This window comes from Dipodomys merriami, unplaced genomic scaffold (genome assembly GCF_024711535.1).
Source record: "Dipodomys merriami isolate MVZ:Mamm:240054 unplaced genomic scaffold, mDipMer1.0.p SCAF_22, whole genome shotgun sequence".
NCBI lineage: Eukaryota > Metazoa > Chordata > Mammalia > Rodentia > Heteromyidae > Dipodomys > Dipodomys merriami.
In genome coordinates this window covers 17,297,167-17,312,072 of record NW_027203604.1, presented here as the reverse complement: position 1 = coordinate 17,312,072, position 14,906 = coordinate 17,297,167, and the positions used below count along the sequence as shown (strand labels likewise).

Here is a 14,906-nt window from a genome sequence, read left to right as displayed (position 1 = left end):
TGGTTTAAAGCTAACCTAGGCAGGAAAGTAGCAAAAAGTCAGAAGTGGCTGGGTACTGGTGGCTTACACCTGTAATCCTAGCTACTCAGAAGGCTGAGATCTGAGAATCAAGGTTTAAAGCCAGCCTGGGCAGAAAAGTCCCTGCAAGACTCTTATCTCCAATTAACTACTTGAAACCTGAAAGTGGTGCTGTGGCTCAAGTGGATAGAGCACTAGCCTTGAAAAAAAGAAGCTCAGGGACAGTGCCCAGGCCCTGAGTTCAAGCCCTAGGACCAGCAACAACAACAAAAAAAAGTACTATATATAATAGGATATTACTCACCCTTTTAAAAAAAAATAAAAAGGGGCCAGGTGCCGGTGGCTCACACCTGTAACCCTAGCTACTCAGGAGGCTGAGATCTCAGGATCACAATTCAAAGCCAGCCCAGGCAGGAAAGTCCATAAGACTCTTATCTCCAATTAACCACCAGAAAACCAGAGGTGGTAGAGCACTTGCCTCGAGCTGAAGAGCTCAGGGAAAACACCCAGGTCCAGAGTTCAAACCTCACGATGGAAAAAAAAATTTTTTTAATAAAAAAGGGGAAATGCTACAATGACATTGCATAGATGAACATTATATGAAATTAGCCACAGAAGGCTAGATCCTACATGATATCACTTATGTACAGTATCCAAAGTTGTCACACTCCAGAAGCAGAAAGCATTATGGTGATTTTAGTAGCCACTGTGCTATGGGTAGTTTCAATCAGGTATGATGACATCTGTACAGATTTTGTTTATAGTTAATCTTAGAAGTTTTTCAATAGGGTAGATTTCATATTGTGTTTTCTATACAACTGGGTGGGGGGGAAGGAATATACAGTCCACTTTCTGTTCCTCTACCAAGATATTCACTATGAGCAAGAAATGCTTTTAGTGAGCCGAGTGCCGGTGGCTCACACCTGTAATCCTAGCTACTCAGGAGGCTGAGATTTGAAGATCACGGTTCAAAGCCAGCCTGGGCAGGAACGTATGTAAGACTCTTATCTCTAATAAACCACTAGAAAACGGAAAGTGGCTCTGTGGCTCAAGTGGTTAGAGCGCTCACCTTGAGCTGAAGAGTGTAGGTTCAGTGCCCAAGCCCAGAGTTCAAGCCCCACAACTGACAAAAAGAAAAAAAAAAATGCTTTTAGCACTACGCAGGCTCAACCTTGTCCCACAGCATAGCCTAGCAGAGTCCATTAGATACAGATTCAGAGAAACAGAAGCAGCTTTGAGACTAGAGAAGGAATAGACTTGGAGGATCACAGATAAGAGGCGGAGAGAGACTGCATGTGAGTGAGACAAGGTACAAATGACTCCTTTGCTTTGGGTCACCACATACATGGTGGTGTTCACAAAACTGGAGATAAAATCCAGAAGAGGATTTGGAAATTAACATTTTGTTTTGGACATGTTGAAACTCCAAGGTGGCATTATCCAGTCTATTTTTCCAGTGTGTGACAGAGGTTCTCAGAGAATAAATACTCACTGGCTATTGTCCATGGTCTGAGACACTTAGGTTGAAAAAGAACTTGGAGTCTGGTCTGGGAATGTGGCTTAGTGGTAGAGTGCTTGCCTAACATGCATGAAGCCCTGGGTTCCAGTCCTTAATACCACATAAACAAAAAAGGCTGGAAGTGGCACTGTGACTCAAGTGGTAGAGTGCTAGCCTTGTGAGGGACAGTGCCCAGCCCCTGAATTCAAGCCCCAGGATTGGTAGAAAACAACAAGAAGTACTTCCTTTTATTCTCATCTTCTACCCTTTAGGACTGTCAGCAAAGAAAATGTAATGGCATTATGAGCAACAGGGCCATGTGTTTTATAATTTTGCCTTTACCTGCTGATGACACTCACTTTCTAGGCTTCCTTTCTGCTGTCAGGGAAAGTCTGTGTTGAGGATTAAATGAAAACCAAGACCCTAACAGCCCCAGTGATGCAGGATTGCAGAGAATTGAACGCTGTCCTGCATAAGCTATATAACCAGTCACCATTAGGTGGCACTGATGCTCCACAACAAAAGTTCCTTCTCAGATATTTCAATAGTTTCTGCATCACCACAACTGTCTTGGAAGCAAAATTGACAATGTATTCAAGCTTAGAGATAAAGCAAACCACTATATGGATTGAGAATTTAACATTAAAGATGACAAGGTTGTTAGCAGCTGCTTTTTGCTGCTTTTTCTGTTTCACTTGTACCAATTCTCTGTGTAACAATCAGCAAGGTGACTAACCCAGCTAATTAATCCATGAGGAATCTTCACATTTAAGAAATGATCCGGGCTGGGAAGGTGGCTCCGTGGTAGAGTGCTTGCCTTGCATGCATGAGGCCCTGGGTTCCATTCCTCAGCACCACATAAGCAGAAAAAGCCAGAAGTGGCACTTGGCTCAAGTGGTAGAGTGCTGGCCTTGAACTGAGGGACAGCACCCAGACCCAAAGCTCAGACCCCATGACTGGCAAAAAAAAAGAAGAAAAATAAAAGAAATGAAATGAGCCTCTCTAGGCACTGGTGACTCACACCTGTAATCCTAGCTACTCAAGAGGCTGAGATCTAAGGACAGTGATTTTGGGGGTGGGGCGGTTGTGGGGGCTGAACTCTGGGCCTGGGTGCTGTCCCTTAGCTATTCAGCTCAAGACTAGCGCCCTGTCACTAGAGCCACAGCACCACTTAGGCTTATGTGGTGCTGAGGAATCAAACCCAGGGCCTAATGCATGCCAGGCAAGCACTCTACCATTGAGCCAACTTCCCAGCGCAGGACTGTGATTTTAAGCCAACTCATGCAGGAAAGTCTGTGACTCATCTCCAAGTAACCATTAAAAAAGCCAGAAGGGGAGCTGTGGCTCAGTTGATAGAGCACTAGCTTTGAGCACAAAAGCTCAGGAACAGCACCCAAACTCTGAGTTCAAGATTGACACATATGGGGCTGGGAAGGTGGCTCAGTGGTAGAGTCTTGCTCTGCATGCATGAGGCTCTGGGTTCAATTCCTCAGCACCACATAAGCAGAAAAGGCTGGAAGTGGTGCTGTGCCTCAAGTGGTAGAGCACTAGCCTTGTGCTGAAGAGCTGAGGGACAGCACCCAGGCCCAGAGTTCAAGCCCCACTAGCAACAACAACAAAAAAAGATTGGCGCACACACACAAAAAGAAATGATTCTCAAGCTGATTTTGGCCCATGTAAGACTAAGGCATTTACAGTCTCTACCAGTAGCCAGAAGCTGAAATAAGGTGTATATTAATGTATTATCTGGAAGAGGACTTGGCGCCCACAGTTCTCAGGGTAAGATACTGTCTCTCCTGAGATACAACACAGCTTTGTTTCTTGTACATGTTGGGATGCTTTGTTGAGACCCTCCTCTTATGTGTTCTCAGATAAAGCATTTCTCAGTTTGTTTTTCATTCTGCAGTGAACAAATTGGCTCTCTTTTGGTTTGGGGATGGAAGAATGGTAGGTTTGAGAGATTTTAGGGAGATTTGGAAGTGATAATTCCAGAATATTTATTCTTAGGGTCAGACATTTTTCTATTTTCCTGGAATCATCACTTTGCTTATGAATTCAGCAATATGCATAGAACTTTCTGGAAAGTTAGCCAGGGCCATGAGGTAGAGTTTTGGGAACTCTCACGATGCAAATCTGAGAAAGAGACCATCAGACAGTGACAGTATAACCAGAGTAACTGAAGAATGTCTGTCTTAAAGTCTTAATGGAAACTGAGAATGTGAATGTGATTTTTGTAATCACCCATGGCTCCCCCAGGTCATTTGTATTTGCTTTTTTTGTCCTTTTCCACACATAGACTATCCCTGATCATTTTTCTTCTGGGACTAGGTCCTTTATATCCTCTGTGACATTCAGTGTTGCTAGCTTTCCGCTAGTGAAATATAACCAAAATTCACATCTGTAACAAACTGGTTTATTACTTAAAAAAAAAAAAAAGGAAAAAAAAGGCATCTGCAGCCGCCTGCAGTATCTGAAGGGATGTGTGAGGGGAATATAAATGAACTGGACCAGCTGTCAGTGCCAAGGCAGCTCCAGCTGTGATGGCAGATAGTTGGCACTTTATAAGCCACACTCTAATCGGGGGCCCAGCCAGTTAACTGGCTCCTGGGTGGAGCCAGGCCTCCACATTATCTAGAGATGAATGAAGCTTGGTTTTCTTGTTCCCATTATTAGGGAGGGCCTTTGTTCAGGAAGTGCTGTTGACAGGAACCAAATGTCTGGGTGACAAAAAGATTTTTAAGCCCAAGGATGAGGGCTCATTCACTGGAGTGGAAGTCCACGCTGGGTTGTTGAAGTCCAAAAAGAGGAGAGGAGGGGAGAAATCCTCTCCTCCACATGTAGTGTGACATGCTCTTTGCAAGGGGGTCTCTTGTTCCAAGAGAGGTTCTTGTTGAGATGCTTTGGGTTGTACCTCTATCAGTCCATCTTGGAGAGTGCCTGCCAGAGAGCCCTTGGCTCCTGCTGATCCTCACAGAGACCATACAAAGTAGATACTGATGCCAGTCTCCGGTGGCTCACATCTATAAATCCTAGCTGCTCAGGATTGTGATTCAAAGCCAGCCCGGGCTGGCAGAAAAGTCCATGTGAGACTCATAGAGGTAAGAGTCTTAACCACCAGAAAATTGGAAGTGGAACTCATAGTAGTAGAGCACCAGCCTTGAACAAAAGAGCTCAGGAACAGCACCCAGGCTCAGAGTTCAAGCCCCACAACCCAGGGGAGGGGTGGCACAGGGGAGTAGGCACTGAAGTTTAATGTTAGGTAATTGCCAACAGTGGTACTTGCCTCGTTATGGCCCCAAGGTGGATCCCAAGCACCACGTCTGCAGTCCATCCTTCCTTCCATGAGCTATTGAGCAGAACTTACATTGAGCACAATGGTTTCAGAATCTCAGTTTTTATCTAGTATTTTCATCAGTTTTCTCTTTTTTAAGTTTTTCTGTAGTAAAAAGCACCATATTTCGGTCTGCAATGGGTTTCTTAATCTTAGAAGTGGTTTGACTAATAACTATACACATGAGCACACCCTTATCCAATATCTTAGTGCCCACCTCCATGCATACCCAGAACAGAGAACCTAGTCACTTCAGCAGATGTTTATTTCCAAAAGGATAGAAGGCTACAGTGGGCAATATTGCTTCTCTCTCTTCCCATTCTACTTACCCATTAAAATTGAATTAATACTATATTTTCTGCTGTTTACAGTGACTTTTTTTTCTCGCTACTGAAGTTTGAACTCAGAGCTGGGCACTTGCTAGATAGATACCCTGCCACTTGAGCCATACCTCTAGCCCTATAGTGACTAAAAGGGAGGGATCTAACTACCCAAATAAAAAGTTGATTGAATCCCTTCATACTAAAGAAACACTTTTGTAGGCTGTGAATGTGGCTTAGTGATAGAGTGCTTGCTTACATGCATGAAGCCCTGGGTTTGGTTCCTCAGTACCATATAAACAGAAAAAGCTAGAAATGGCCCTGTGGCTCAAGTGATAAGAGTACTAGCCTTAAGCAAAAGAAGCTCAGGAGCCAGAAGCTGGTGGCTCACACCTGTAATCCTAGCTGCTCAGGAGGCTGAGATCTGAGGATCAAGGTTCAAAGTCAGCCTGGGCAGGAAAGTCCATCAGACTCTTATCTCAAATTAACTACCAGAAAACCAGAAGTAGCTCTGTGGCTCAAGCGGTAGAGCGCTAGCCTTGAGCTGAAGAACTGAGGGACAGTGCCCAGGCCCAGAGTTCAGGCTCCACGACCAACCAAAAAAAAAAGGTTTGTTTTCTATTTTATCTACTTCATCCCATGATAGGAAACACTGAGTAGAAAAGCAACTATTACTGGGCACCTGTAGTCCTAGCTAGCTACTCAGGAAGTTGAGATCTGAGGTTCATGGTTCAAAGTCAATCCAGGCAGGAAAATGAGACTCTTATCTACAATTACCTACCAAAAAAAAGCCAGAAGTGGAGTAGTGGCTCAAGTGGTAGAGTACTATCCTTGAGCTCAGGAACAGTGCCTAGTCCCTGAGTTCAAACCTCTGGACCTCCCCAAGAAAAGAAAAGGAATAAAACAAAAAAAACTATCTCACTCTGTTGGCCTGCTGTTAAGGAGGCTAGAAGCTGGTCAATGGCCTCTGCAGAGCTGCTATAGCTCTTGAGTTTCTCTCCTTAAAGAACTTAGAGGCTGACTTTGTGGCAGAGCGCATGTCAACCTGATCAAATTTCTGAGCCATGGCTGTCTAAACAGGCTCAGTGGTCAGCGGGGACTCTGAGAAATCTAAGGACCTAGTAGCAACTGGTCTGGGCCTCAGCTGTTTTCTCACCTTCCTGATCTCCAGGAATTTGGCATTACTCTGCCTTGTCCTCAAGAGAATGTTCTGGTACTTCTCTCATGCTCAGGAAGCTGGGTGATGGTTAAAATATATCATTTACCAGGAGACAAATTACATAATCTTCTGTTGTGTTCAGATGAGATCTTGTTTTTCTCTTTGTCAACATTGCTTGGGACTGGGCTTTATTGTGAGTTCTCTTTGATATGGGGAGTTGTATTTAAGACCAGTGGTGAGCAGTGGTCTGGGCATTGATGTGCTTGCTGCTCTGTGTCCAGCTTTGTGCTGAGTACTGTGCAGTCATAATCATTAGTGAAGTACATGGCAGTCACCTACCTGCAGCCTTGAAAATAACAGCATGGTGGTTAACCTGAGATGCTTTTACATTTTAGCCTGTTTATGCTTTAACTCTAGCTTCTTTAGTAGCATGACCTAAAAATTCCCCCAGCTATATGAGAACAGTCATACTTACCTTTGAGTAGTGCCAGGTGTGGTGGCTCACACTTGTAGTCTTAGGTACTTGGAAGACTAAGATAAGAATAGAAGGATTTACAGTTTGAGGCTAGCCTGAGCATATAAGTTGATAAGACCTCTTCTAAAACCATAATTGGGTTTAGTGGCATGCACCTGTCACTCAATACTACCTAGGAGGCTAAGGTTGGCAGGATCATGATTCCAAAAAAGAACAACAAAAAGGGGGAAAAAAAAAAAAGCTGGAAGCTGGTGGCTCATTCCTGTAGTTCCAGCTACTCTGGAGGCTGAGATCTGAGGATCACAGTTCAAAGCCAACCTAGGCTCTTAACTTCCAATTACCCACCAGAAAATCAGAAGTGGTGCTGTTGCTCAAAGTGGTAGAGCACTAGCTTTGAGCAAAAGAGCTTAGGGACAGCTTCCAGGGCCTGAGTTCAAGCCCCATGACTGACCAAAAAAAAACAACAAGATCTCATTGGAAGGAAACTGAACAACCTAGCAGCTATGGAAAGCCTAAATAGGTAGATTGAGGTCCAGGACCACACCCAGGCAGGAAACAAGTTCCTGTCTCAAAAATAACCATACAATGAGCCAACGAGCAGCTCCTCTGCGCTCCTAGGGACACCAGTCCACACCATGGCGGGTTCCGAGTGCTACTTGGCCCCTGGCTGCTGGACAGCCTGCACCAACTACTGGCATACTCGAAAGAGACTTCTTTTGTTCGCTGAGATTTTATTCTGCCTGGTGATTCTGATTTGCTTCAGTGCTTCTACATCAGCATATTCCTCCCTGTCGGTGATTGAGATTATCATTGCTGCTGTCCTGTTTGTCATCTATATGTTTGACTGGCACACCAAGATACCATTCATCAACTGGCCCTGGAGTGATTTCTTCTGAGCCCCCATATCTGCCATCCTCTACCTGGTCACCTCCATTGTGGTTCTTGTTGAGAGGGAAGGCTATTCCAAAATCACTGCTGCAGTACTGGGCCTAATAGCTACTTTACTTTTTGGCTATGATGCCTACTTCGCCTTCCTTCTTTGGCAGCAAAGACACACAGCAGCCCCCACAGACCCCACAGATGGTCCCATGTAAGCGAACTTCACTCACTGCGCTCTGCAAATCACTCCTCTATAGGAAAAACTCCTCTCAGCCCACAACACTCCCAGCCAAGCAACTCTCCAGCCCCCTGTTATGATAAAAGTGCCTTTATTGGGAGGATTTTTTTCTACAAGTCGGATAATCAATCTTCCTGGGTGTAATCACCTTTATGGGTATGCCCAGGACCTCCTCCCTTCTGCCAGCATCCAGAAGGAGACACCAGCTCTGCCCACATAAGCTACAAAATGAGGGAGGTGGGTATCTGATTACTGAGTGACCCACTTCAAATAACCTCAGTGTGAGAGATGGGCTGTAGAGGGACAAATAAATAATAAATGATTATTAAATATCTGTAAAAAAAAAAATAACCATACAACAGAGCTAGGGCCACACATTGTTCAGTACCTGACAGCAAGCCTGAAACCCTCAGTTCAAATCCCAATAACATGGCTGGGAAGGTGGTTCAGTGGTAGTGTTTTCCTTACATTCATGAGGCACTTGGGTTTGATTCCTCAGCACCACATAAGCAGGAAAAGCCAGAAGTGGTGCTGTGTAGCTCAAGTGGAAGAGTGCTAGCCTTGAGCTGAAGAGCTCAGGGACAGTGCCCAGGCCCAGAGTTCAAGCCCCACAACCGACAAAAAAAAAAAATCCCAATAACAGTTATAAAAAGTAAAAGGCAGGGCTGGGAAGGTGGCTCAGTGGTAGAGTGCTTGCCTTGCATGCATGAGTCCCTGGGTTCAATTCCTCAGTACCACATAAGCAAAAAGAAAAAAGCAGGAAGTGGCGCTGTGGCTCAAGTGGTATAGTGCTAGCCTTGAGCTGAAGAGCTGAGGGACAGCACCCAGGCCCAGAGTTTAGGCCCCACGACCGGACCCCCAAAAAAAAAAAAAAAAAAAAAGTAAAAGGCTTCAGTGGCTCACACCTGTAATCCTAGCTACTCAGGAGGCGAAGATCTGAGGGTCACAGTTCAAAGCCAGCCCAGGCAGGAAAGTCCATGAGCTTATCTATAGTTAACCACCAGAAAACTAGAAGTGGCACAGTGGCTCACATGGTAGAGCACTTGCCTTGAGCAGAAGAGCTCAGGGGCAGCCCAGGTCCAGAGTTCAAGTCCCATGAAAGTAAAAAGCACAGTGTAAGTGCAACATAGTCCAGTGCCTTGTGCTTCATGTCACTAAACAAAAAATAACTGAAGAGACTGATGCTGACCCCAAATTCAGGATGGGCAGAAGCAGGTGATAAAGGACTTCCTAAAGCTGCTATGATACCACAGAATTCTTCTAAACTAAGTAGATATAAAACCCCTTTGGGGAACAAAATAACACATCATGTCATGTACTCGAAACGTTCATTTCTTACCAGCACTCCAGTGTGATATAAAGTATAAGGGATCAGCTTTTTGTTGTTGTTGTTTGGTTTTTTGTTTGTTTGTTTTTTGAGATTAAGGTCCTGTATCCCCAGGCTGGCATTGAACTCAAAATCTTACTGCCTCAGCTGGGATTTCAGGTGTGCACCACCACACCTGATGGGGATACTTTTGCAGCTCATTTTTTGCCAACAAATACATGAAATGGTCTCTGTGTTCTAAAAATGGTTGCATATGAGTTGCTCTCTGCTGGTTTTTTGGCGTCGGTACTTCTGACATCAGCTTGACTATGCCCCTCCTCAAAGTTCTCAGGAGTTTTTCATCCATACTCAGGACTGGAATCTCAGGGAATAATAGTTTTTAAAATGATATAGGAATGACCTCAAAACAAAATCAGTGGCACATTTTGTTAGAGAAATAACAATTAGTCACAGAGTAGTGATTAAAATGTGTGATTTGTCTCTATGACTCATTTGTAATGGCTTTTTGACTTACTGGCCCTGACCTTTGTTTACTCAGTCCTAGCTACCACACTTGCCCTAACAGGAGCTAGTGATAAGAGCAATGTGCTCACCTCTTACTGTCCCTGGAGTGTTGGGACATACTCGCCTCTCAGTACCTAAAAATATTGTGGATTTTTTTTAAGGTTTTGCTTTATTAAAACAGATTTTCTGCTGACGCCGGTGGCTCATGCCTGTAATCCTAGCTACTCAGGAGGCTGAGATCTGAGGATCCCAGTTCAAAGCCAGCCCAGGCAGGAAAGTCCGAGAGACTGTTATCTCCAATTAACCACCAGAAAACTGGAAGTGGCACTGTGGCTCAAGCGGTAGAGCACTCACCTTGAGCTGAAGAGCTCAGGGACAGCACCCAGACCAAGAGTTCAAGCCCCATAACAAACCCAGAAAAAAAAAAAAACATTCTGACTTGTTCCATACTTTTTGTGATCTCCAGTTAGCATCACTCATCAGACTCATTGCAGCCTCATCTTATTGGCAAGTTCTATGGGGCTCATAAGCTTTCAGGGGCTCTTTCTAGAAACCACTCACCATTTGTTTAGCCCTTTTATATGTTTTGCTAAAATAACTTGATGGCATTTTTTTATGCCTGTGTTCTCCCTAGAGAAAAGATATATTTTGATTCTGCTTTTTAAAATCTCACATTAAAAATCCCTCAAGAATTGATATCTACAAAATATCTTTTTATAAGAGGGTTTATCCTTCCTTTCATCTTTACTCTAATTGTGTATTTCTGTTGTCAGCATTTACTTTGTTTTAGTGATCTCATTGGGATGTCCTTGAGAAAAGGCACTGTGTGAGATAGTACGCATGCGCATGCAGGCGTCTTGTGCTTGTATGTTGAAGTGCTGGGTGATCATGTCCCCTCTTTGCATTCCTAGCACAGAGCACTGCAGGGTTTCTAGCCTTGCCAGGTAGAAGAGAAATTGTTGCTAGGGCAACACCACCAGCATGAAAACTCCCCATCCTGTGGGTGTCTGTCAAGACACAGCAATGTAGAAGGAGAATACGTAGCAAAGGGGAATGTTCAGAGCATTGAGCAGAATGAGAGCAAAGCCAGGCCAGAGCTGTTGAGTGCTATTTCTTGTGTTTTCTGTTGAATTCAAGGTCCTTTCCCAATTGCAGTGTGGTAGCCAAGAAATAGAAATGGCCTTTTACTCCTTAGTATCCTCTCTGACTTTTGAAACAAGGGAACCAAGAATAAGGAAGACTTTGTTACCTCTTTAATCCCCAGAGGTAGCTTGCCCACAGACCACAGTTTAAAATGAGAGTCTGTGTCAGCGGCCACAACATTCTATCACCTAGTTTCAGAAAACCCCCGCTGCCTGTCACAGCAGGCAAAGGCACCAATTCCTGCTGCCTCTTTGAAATTAGATTACATTTGTGTGCTCTGTGTCTGTACTACATGCTAATGTCCTCTGAGAAAATAGACTCAAAGTAACCTTGGTAACTCAGAGGAGTAAAGAGAAACAAAATCCAATGGGCTGAGGTCAGTCCTGAAGGAGCTCAGTGAAACAGCTAGTGGCAGCACCTCAGATAATCAAAGTAAATGCTGTCAGAATTCCTGGTGTAAGGGATTTGGCATCATCCTTAGCACAGGCTGAAGTCCAGGGACCTGGTAATTGTACCTAACTGGGTGGTTCCTAGGGTCCTTGTACTCTTATCTGCTCAGAGTCATACACCAGCAGGTGCCAGATCTTGGACCTGAGTTACTTGCGTGTTTTTAGGTGTGGTGTTGGTATGCTGGGATACTTTTCAGAGGCCTTATCTTTTGGAGATAAAAACTAAAATGTTTATAAATGAAAGAATTAATCTGGAATTTGCTTCAAAATTATGCCAAGGTAGGGGGATAGAGGAGGCTGAAAGATGGACTAGGATTGGCTTTGAGTTGATCATTGTTACATATGAATGATGGGTACATGGGATTCCTAACATACCTTCTTTTGTATATGCCTAAAGCTTACCATAATAACAAAAAAGTTTAAAAAAAAAACACAAAAACAAGAGGCTTTAGAGGTGTAGCTCAGGATTTATTTACCATGTCCAAAACTAAATAATACCAAGTCTTCTGGTATTAGCTGTCTCTGCCCTTGTACCTGCTTTGCTTTGCTGATGTGAGGAGGGTGTATTATTCCTGGGAATTAAAAATGTCCTTTTGGAAGGCTGTATTGATTTTTTTTAAGAAGTGAGAAAATTTGTAACATAACAGGAAAATACCAGTGGAAAAGTAAAGGACTGTCATCCTCATAGAAGGAAGGTTCTGTGTGTATCGTTTCTGTTTGTAAAGAACCTTCTATACGAGGAGACCTAGTATTCTCTGACACCCCTCCCCCTAGGGAAACTAACAAAAATGACATTTGAATCTGTGATGGCTGTTTAGGTCTTAATGTAGCCAGTGAAAGATGGCACTAAGTGCAGTCTGCAGTCCATTACGACATCTCTTCCCCCCAGCAGCTGCAACAGCTGCTGCTGCTGCTCCTGCTCCTGATCCTGATCCTCTGGTACCAACTCCAACAGACTGTCGTGGGGACAACTTGCATGAAGCCATCCCACTTCAAGGTTAGAAGAGAGACCAAATGACCTATCAGTGTCCTTCCAACCTAAATTTGTTGATTTCTAGAAAACTGAAGATTTTCAGCCTGAGATTGGCATTTGATTTTCAAAAAAGAAATAGACTAAGAGATTCTCAGATCAAATCCCTATAGCCTCATAAAAGCACTTTTTTCTTTTTAGTTTTATTTCCCATCAGAGGCTCTTGAAAAGCATTTTAAATTTCAAAAGCTTTCTATGTCTAAGAAGCTGATCCGGGTTCTAGCTGAAAGCAAATGAAATAGATCACAATTTTTTCTTCTCTTTGACTACAGCTAGTCCTGTGGTCTTCTTCCAAGTTCTTTCACCTCCATGAAAATCTCCCCTTCACCCTCAAGACCAGTACCTGCTCTTTATTAACACTCTTTCTCTCTCTAATATTCTCTCTCTGTGTCTCTCTCCTCTGTCCCCTCTCTGTCTCTCTGACTGTCTCTCTCTCTCTGTCTCTCTGACTGACTCTCTCTCTCTCTCTCTCTCTCTCTCTCACTCTCTCTCTCTCTCTCTCTCTCTCTCTCTCTCTCTCTCTCTCTCTCTCTCTCTCTCTCTCTCTCTCTCTCTCTCTCTTTTTCTCTGTCTCCAGCCTGTAACTCTCCTCCAGGTGAGCACCTCCCTTCTTCCTAACCCTTGGGCCTTGATCACTACTACTACCACTTTGCCCTGCTATCAATTCTTAATCTTTCTCTGGACCCATTCTTCCTTAGGACTTTTGCCCAGCCATAAAAGTAAGCAAGGCTCCTGCCTCTCTACTTCTTAGCCTTTTTCTCATCTTAACACAGACATCCACTGCTCCCTCAGTATAGGCTTTATGAGTCTCTGTTCTGCTTTCAATTTGGTCATTCATTCAGCAGCTACTTAATTAGAGAAGCTGTTCCAGAAGTAATATAGAAAGGGCAACCTTGGCCCTAACTTAGTCTAGGAAAATGCCAACTCATCCAGACAGTTAAACGATGAAGGATAGGAGGCAGAATCTGAGGAAGAAAGGATTACTTGGATTCAGCTGAGGAATAGATTACTGCAAATGAGATGGCCTTGGCCTGATCTAATGGGTGGAGACAGGGAGAATTTTACTTTGGGGCCAGAGAATGACATAAGTCAAACTGTGTACAGGGTCAGCCAGTGGACATATAACCAGAGCAGATAGAAGGAAGAATAGGAAAATAAATCATCCCCAGATTGTAGAGGACTTCACAATGCAGAACAAAGAGGGTGAATTTGACTCTGGAGAACCCAAGGTGCTGGTATGGGCCTAACACAGTGACCGTGAGCTCACCTGCTGCTTTGAGGGATAATCCTGGCCAATCCATGAAAGGGAAGGGGCATTGGGAGAAGCAGAATGAGAACAGTGGGAGCTACCATACCTTCTTAGTGTAGTTACTACCATTCAAACCATTTCTAGTAACCTGGGGTCCACAGTTCTCCTGCAGTCCCCCATGAGCCAATCCTCATTCTGAAGTCCACTCATACAAAGCTGTAACTATTTGCAGCTACTCTACCATTTCCCAGAAGGCTGAAGTGGGATTAGAAGCTTCAGCCTTTGAGAGCTGGCCTAAGAATGGTCAAGATGGACTCTAGAGATGGACAGAAAAGAAAGCTTTAAGGACAAACAAGTGAACAAGCCAGTCCATGGCTGTCAGAGCCAAGTTCTCAAGACACATATGTCCAGTACCTCCTCCCACCCTTCTCTGCCATTGCTCCTCCTTTTTATGGCTTCCTGTGGCTTACTGTTCCAGGAGCAGATCATTTGGCAGTTGGTGCTTTGCTGTAATTCCACAGCCCAGCATATTTTTTTAGTCCTTGGGTGCTTTAAATATGAAAGAAACTGTGTTAATCATCACAAGTTTTTCCCCCACTCATTTAAAAAGGCTTGTTTTCCAGCCGAAAGTATGTTGGATAAGCTTAATTTCTCTCACTCAGATAAGCTTAATTTCTCTAACTCTTGATGTGCATACAGAGAATTGCTTAATTCTCCTTTTGCAACATGTTTCCCCAGCTGCTGGGAAGCCTGCTTTTTCTCCATGGGCCTCCCAACAGAAATGCAAACAATTTAAGGCACTGTGATAGAAACTGCTGTCCTACTGACAAACACATGGGTGACAGACATCCATATGTTTTCTTGGGATAGGCTTATCTGAAGTTAGTAGTTGTTTTCTGAGCCCTCCATGCCTCATTACAGACAGGGAATAAGACTGTACTGGTCATGTGAGTGACCTCCCTGCCCAGCTCCAGCCCCTATACCCTTTGACAAGGAATCAAGGGTCTGTTCCTCTAGCACAGTGCCTGGAATTGGGTTTGGGGGGTACCTCTGTCTTCTAAAAAGAGCATTTCCACAAAACTAAGGCTCACTGCTCCTCCTTAACAGCATGTCCACTTGCAGGCAGGGCAGGAAGGATGCATCTGGGAGCAATTGGCCAGGTTTGTTTTCTCCTGTCCAAGAGTGACAGAGGGGAAAACACTCTCTACTGTGGCTGCCAAAACCACAACAAATGACAACTTTCCGTTCTGTCATCTCTCTCAGCTCCACTGCTGGGCACGCAATTC

The 14,906-nt window shown here is 44.1% G+C and overlaps 1 protein-coding gene and 1 pseudogene across 7 annotated transcripts in view; both read left to right on the top strand.

The window, feature by feature from the left end:
• Rnf216 (ring finger protein 216) overlaps window positions 1-14,906 on the top strand; it is a 132,330-nt gene that overhangs the window by 69,432 nt on the left and 47,992 nt on the right. The gene's annotated exons all lie outside the window — the stretch shown is intronic.
• LOC138834778 (proteolipid protein 2 pseudogene) lies at window positions 679-10,324 on the top strand (annotated as a pseudogene).